Source organism: Phasianus colchicus, chromosome 1 (genome assembly GCF_987193195.1).
Source record: "Phasianus colchicus chromosome 1, bPhaCol1.hap1.1, whole genome shotgun sequence".
Taxonomy (NCBI): domain Eukaryota; kingdom Metazoa; phylum Chordata; class Aves; order Galliformes; family Phasianidae; genus Phasianus; species Phasianus colchicus.
This window is the reverse complement of record NC_143436.1, coordinates 167,651,488-167,657,487: the sequence shown is the minus strand read 5'-3', so window position 1 is coordinate 167,657,487 and position 6,000 is coordinate 167,651,488.

The following is a 6,000-nucleotide window of genomic DNA, read 5'->3' as shown; positions in this document are numbered from 1 at the left end:
GTGAGTGAAAAGAGGGTGTACTGTATGAAGCATTTTAATGGATGCCAAATTATTCATTTACTCAACTGTTTGTATTTGAGTGGTAAGCAAAATAAGAACAAGAACAAAAGTGCCATCCTTTGCCCAAACTTCCTTTACATGCACATTTATTTGTCAAATACTTGTTTTGAAAAGCTGTCCCCAAATCCCATCCAAGTGTCATTGTGGCTCAAGGGTTCCTAGAAGTAAGAGATAACAAAACACTCCTTAGATCACCCGGTTCATCTCATTGCTAATGTCAGACAAAATAACAACCCTTACTGCCAGGAAGTTTCTCTTCCCAGCTAGCAAGGGCATTTGCTTCCACTGTTTCATTCTATTTCATCTGCCTTGCGCAGTATTTTCAATTCTCTTCTCCTTTTCTGACCTTCCACCCGCCCATGGTGACACTGTAGTCATGCTACTCTCAGTGTACCATGCACCTTGGTCAAACAATTCTCCCATTAACCTCACACATTCAAGAATCACAATGCTGGACCCCAAAATAACAACATTCTTAAATATATATATATATCTCTCTTAAAAAATATATGTGCATTTGAGTTATTCAACTTTTCAGAGTTTTGAGGTTCACAGTCTAAAACGTGTTTTCTAGTGGGGTTTTTTTGCATGTTTGCTTTTTGCCTTTATGTTAGTGAGAGCTTTTTGCCTTCATTTGTCTGAAAAGTGAAGAATACATACATTTGAAGATCAGCAAAACGGCGGTCAGTTTGGGCAGTAGCTTGCCCTTTTGGTGCATTGCCTCTGGATATACTTCTGGTTATAATGAGAAATAATACCTCGACAGACAGCAGGACTGAGTTTATGACTACTTCCACAGACTTACTCCATTCCTCTGCATTTCCAAGATACACAATTGCTGCAAATCTGATTTCCCCACAGTTTCCTCATCTGAGGAGGGGCAGAGGAGGTGGCTGCTGACCTGCTGTGAGAGGCACAGACCTGCTCCTTCTCTATGAAGTTCAGATTTCTCCAAGCCAGAGGGGTCATCTGTGCCCGTGTCTGCCCCATCCTGAGCTCTGCATTGGTTGCCAGTCTGTAGACCATAACCAACCACCTCTCATTTTGAAGGAAGACTTTTATTTTCCCGCGGAATGGAAACAACAATTGAAACCTCAGAAGTTGCCACACAGTGAATTTCTCCAGCAGTTCTGTTCACATGGGAGTTTTCAAAGAGCCTTTAGTAGTCTTGAATCCAAAAATATTCCCATGAATTCCGACTTTTATCCGCAATGGTTTCCATGAACTGCGGTGTAGGGGTGAGTCTGTCCATAGAAAGATCACTGCCTGCATTCCCAAACCTTTGAAGGAAGAACCGAAGGAGCCGCCTCTGAGGAGGGTTGCCATCTCTGCTAGTTTCCAACCAATAGAAATCTTATCCCACTCTCTCAGTTACGATGACTCTTTTCTGCTTTTCTGTGAGCATTTCCAATGCGGGGGGGAAACGCCAAGAGGAAACTATGGCTGGGTGCTGTCTTAATCCAGGAATAGCAGCTCGGTGGCAGAAAAGAGGAACAGAGAGGAGACAGGGAAGTAGCTGGGTAAGAAATGAGGACTGGTGGGGATGTGAGAAGCCAGGAAAGTGAGAGTCCAAGGGAAAGTGTTTGGAGCTCTGACTAGAAGCAAGAGGAACAGCTTGGTAGAGACAACGCAGCCACAGAAGCAGAGGAAGAGCGATGTAGGAAGAAATGATAGATTTACAGTCATAATTACTAGCCGTGAATAAGATCATCTTTCCTAGAGAGCTGATGAGATGGCCAGACCAGTGTGGATGTGTTTCCCAAGCCGTCCGTAGGAAGGCAGAACAGCAACGGGACATTTTTGGCCATTTACTTCTAATACCCTGCATTTTTAGCTTATAATCTGAATATCTGCAGGAGGTAACAAGGTGATAACAAGACTGAGGATGCCTAAATAGCAGTTTCGGTCTGTTTAGAATACCTGTATGCTCACTGCACTTCAGGAGAGCCCTCAAGTGTCGCAGCTGGAAATGTTTCTGAGCCAGGAAAGACAGAGGGAAAACACATTTCCCTTAGAGAGGGAAAAAGTAAGTATCTCAGACTCTCTTATAACTACCACGTGAGTCCTTGGATGGGATGATACGGGATCCTAGGGTCCAGAAAAGCGCTGTCATAAAATACAACGTTCGGTTCTAAAAGGCTAATCTGGATACAGTGAAGGATCATACTGCACTGAAAGAAGAAAACTTTCATCATAACTGAAATGTGAGTACCGATAAAATACTACCATGCACAGGAAAAGCCTGCTGTGATTGGTTTTTCACCTGGGAATTTCTTTCAGTCAAGAGAGTGACCACCAAGGCTCGCGAAATGACTCTTTTCTATTCCCCACCTTCTGTTAGAAGGGATTAAATCAAGCTAGGAAATTGCACTTCCTTGCATCAGAAAACCTCACATACCGAGATGTCAGAGCACAACAGAAACCCCTGAATTGCACAAATTGCACAAATTGCACAAAGCCACAAGTGGTCCTACTGCGTTTTGTGTTTTTACTACAGTGAATTAATACATATTTGTTTCCTGTTACGCATCGTCTTAAAAAGAAAAAAAAAAATACTAGCTTGTTCACTTATATTACTGGAGGGAATGATCTTGATTCCATTCTTGACAAAATTTGAAGGGAAATAATAGCATAGAGCATGAAGTCAAGCAGAAATATCCTTCTCAACCATCTCCTTTTATTCACCTGTGGTTGAAAAAAGAAGAGCAAGAGCCAGAATTTTCCCCATTTTTTTCTGTAATTTGTCCCTCGTGGCATTCTCAGGATCTGATAACTCAAGGCAATGCAGGGTGATCACAGGAAACAAAGGTGATCACACTCCCAACAAAGGTGACTAACTGTGCTTAACTGATGGTGTGCTCAAAGCTTTCAAAAACGATGCAGTGTGACTCATCCTTAGGAGATGTGAGACCTCTCCCCTCTTGGTATATTGGTTGTTATTCTGCAATTTGATTTATGCACCTATGTTTCTAACACTAGGAATTGCCCAAGCAATGGAAGGACTTTCAAGAGAAGATGCCGTTCTGAGCCTTTTGTCTTGTATTAGGAAGCAGGTCCAGTTAGATGGAATCACAACATTTTCTAAGGAGTGGAATTTCTACTCCTAAGCATATGGAAAAACAACTTTGTGAGAGCACATGCTCACTTTTCTGATATTACATATAAAACAGCCTGTGGATAAGTGTATATGCCACTGAGTCAAGAAGACACTCTTAACAAAGAGCTGTGTTTTGCTGTTTTTTTAACATTATTTGTCAAAGCTGAATCACACTTTAAGTGTAAGGAATTCCCTTGATTTTTATTTTTTTTTTTCAGAATAATTAAAAAAAAAAAAAAAAAAGGAGAAGGGAGGAGGAAAGTCAATAAAACCATCCTGATGTTAAAGTGCAGAGTGGTGCTTGTTCATCTTCATATGCCAAAAAAACCTATTCTTAGCATTCTTAGGTAGACTGGGAACACATCTCAGCAACAAAGTTCAGATTTATCAGCTAACCCTATAAAATTCATGGTCATGAGACAAGACTGTTTCTGAAAAATGTGGAAGAACTGTGATGAGTCCCATCTCAGCAGATACCGCACCTCAGTGTCACAAGTATAGGTCTGGGCTTTTTAAAGCAGCACAGAGTCCCACAGCTCTTGACTCAGATCCCTCTGATCAATCAGGGTGCTTCTGGAAACCCCACCCAAAGCCTCCACCCTAAGTTCCTTTCAATAGGATGTTGCTGTTCTTTTAAATCCTGGAAGTGCAGAAGTGACTTCAAACTATTCCTTCAAATATGCAGAGAACTCAGAAGTGCATCAGACAATGTTTTCAAGTGTGGTGGCAGCCATGGCCAGTCATTAAGATATGGTTACATCCTTCAGCTGTACACCAGCTCTGGTACTACCAGATCACTCAGCCATTGGAAAGTAGAAATGCAGCCAGCAAACTGTTCCACACCACACTCAGCACTCATAATCACGCTCTTCTTGCTATTATTCATGTAACATCTAATCCACCCAATGACCAATTGGATCATCCACATAGCACATCTTATTGTTAGCAAAGTTTATAGGGCGAGGGCTGCTTCTGCCCCTCACATGTACTGCACACACAGAAAAATGAGGTCCTGTTTTGATAGCTGCTGCTGAATGTTACAAATAATAGCAAAAGTATAACTGCTGCTACTATTTGACATGACCTATTTCCAGATAGGAAATGGTCTATCATAGAGTAATTGGGAAGATAACCCATTATTAACTCCTGTCTCCTAAACTTCCAAGAAGACTGATTATATGGTTCACCCTGAAACACTGCAATTTCACTAACATATTTGTTGGAGGCAATTATAATCTATACAGTAATTCATAGATCCTGCACTACAATAGCTGTAAGTGGAGGAAATGGCTCGTATGCCCCGATCTCAAATGAAATGTGACACTATTATATCTTCCGAGGTTACCAACAAATCTCTTTCTCCTGGGTAAACAAAGAAAATCATGAGGAGGAGAGAAAAAGAAAATATTTTGAAAACTTGTGAGCCCAGATACTCTCTGCCAACAGCTGTGCAGACACTGGGGCTGACTTGTTGCCAGAGTCAGCACTCTTGCTAAAAGTCTCACGTTCTGCAGGCAGCAGCTTCACAATAAAAAAGGAAAAAATGCTTTTCTTCTTTGACTCCTTCAGCAGATGACCCCAGCCTGCAAGGCAGCCAACCCAAGTGTTTGCAACAGCAATCTGAAAAGCTTTCACTCATTAAAGACTTTGCCAGAGCTTTATTCCATGACCTGAATGAACTGGCTGACTGACTGCCTCTTCCCGGACTGAGAAGGTTGAGATGGAGAGGTGACACCCTCTCTGTTATACTGATGGCAAAATGAGTGTTCTTCACTTCTCAGCCAGACAAGGACGCAATGAGAATGGTTACACGACATCCAGCAGTGAGCCAGGAGGTGATGTCCCACTGACACAGCAGGCAGTGCACCCCACCGCAATGGGCAGTGAGGGTCCTGATACTGCATCAAGAGGCACTTCACTAAAGGTAATGGCTAAGGAAGCCAAGCGTACTGACTTTTTGCTTTAGACAGAACAGGAGGCTAAGAATATGAGAGCAGGAGTGGCAGTGGAGTCTGAGCCATTCCTTCCTCTGAGCTGTGCAGTCTTCTGCGTGGGGGCAGCTTCTGCAAGAATACCCTGGGATGCTGCATGAGCTACTTTGCATGAACCCTCACCAGGCTTCATGGTTATATTTCTGTCCTCTCCCACATCAATATTTCTTTCCTTGTCTTTCATGGCTTTGGCTGTTCAACAGCATTGCTGAGGAGTGCTGGGAGAGCAGCAGTGCAGCCCTAAGTGTCAGCAGGCCAAAAGAAAGAAGCCTGCCTAGCACAGCTCCCAGGAGAGAAGCTGGCCCTCAGGAAAGGATTTAAGGCTCTGGACTCCAAGCAGCTGGAACAGTCAGTGCAACCAGTTGATACGTGCTTGTTGAGATAACCAGGGTTTGAGTATTATTATTCCATGTAATTCATTGCCACCGCTGATGGATGGTCTGTTGGCTTAGTCATTCATCCCACCCCCTTCTGTCCATGTAATTGGAAAGAACACTGGTTTATAAATAAAATATTACTAGGAGTGGGACAGGTCTAAGATGCTCTCAGACTATCCTCCTTACTGGGTGACAGTGGTTCCCCAAATGTTATGCTTGCTCCCAGACCCCTGATAACCCCATAACACAGAATGTTCAGAACGTCCATCTCAGGGCCTGGGCCAAAAGCTTACAGGCATCTAAATCCTTTACTGCTTCCAACTCTTAATGCCTCCACGGTGAGGAGGCCTGCTCCTTTCCAAGGTTTAATCTCCAGGTGATGGGAAACTAACAGTCCCTGCTAGTGAGCCACAGAGGGGGAGGAGGGAGTGCATAAAGAGATGATGTCTGTTGCCTGGTGGAAAGAGATAGAAAA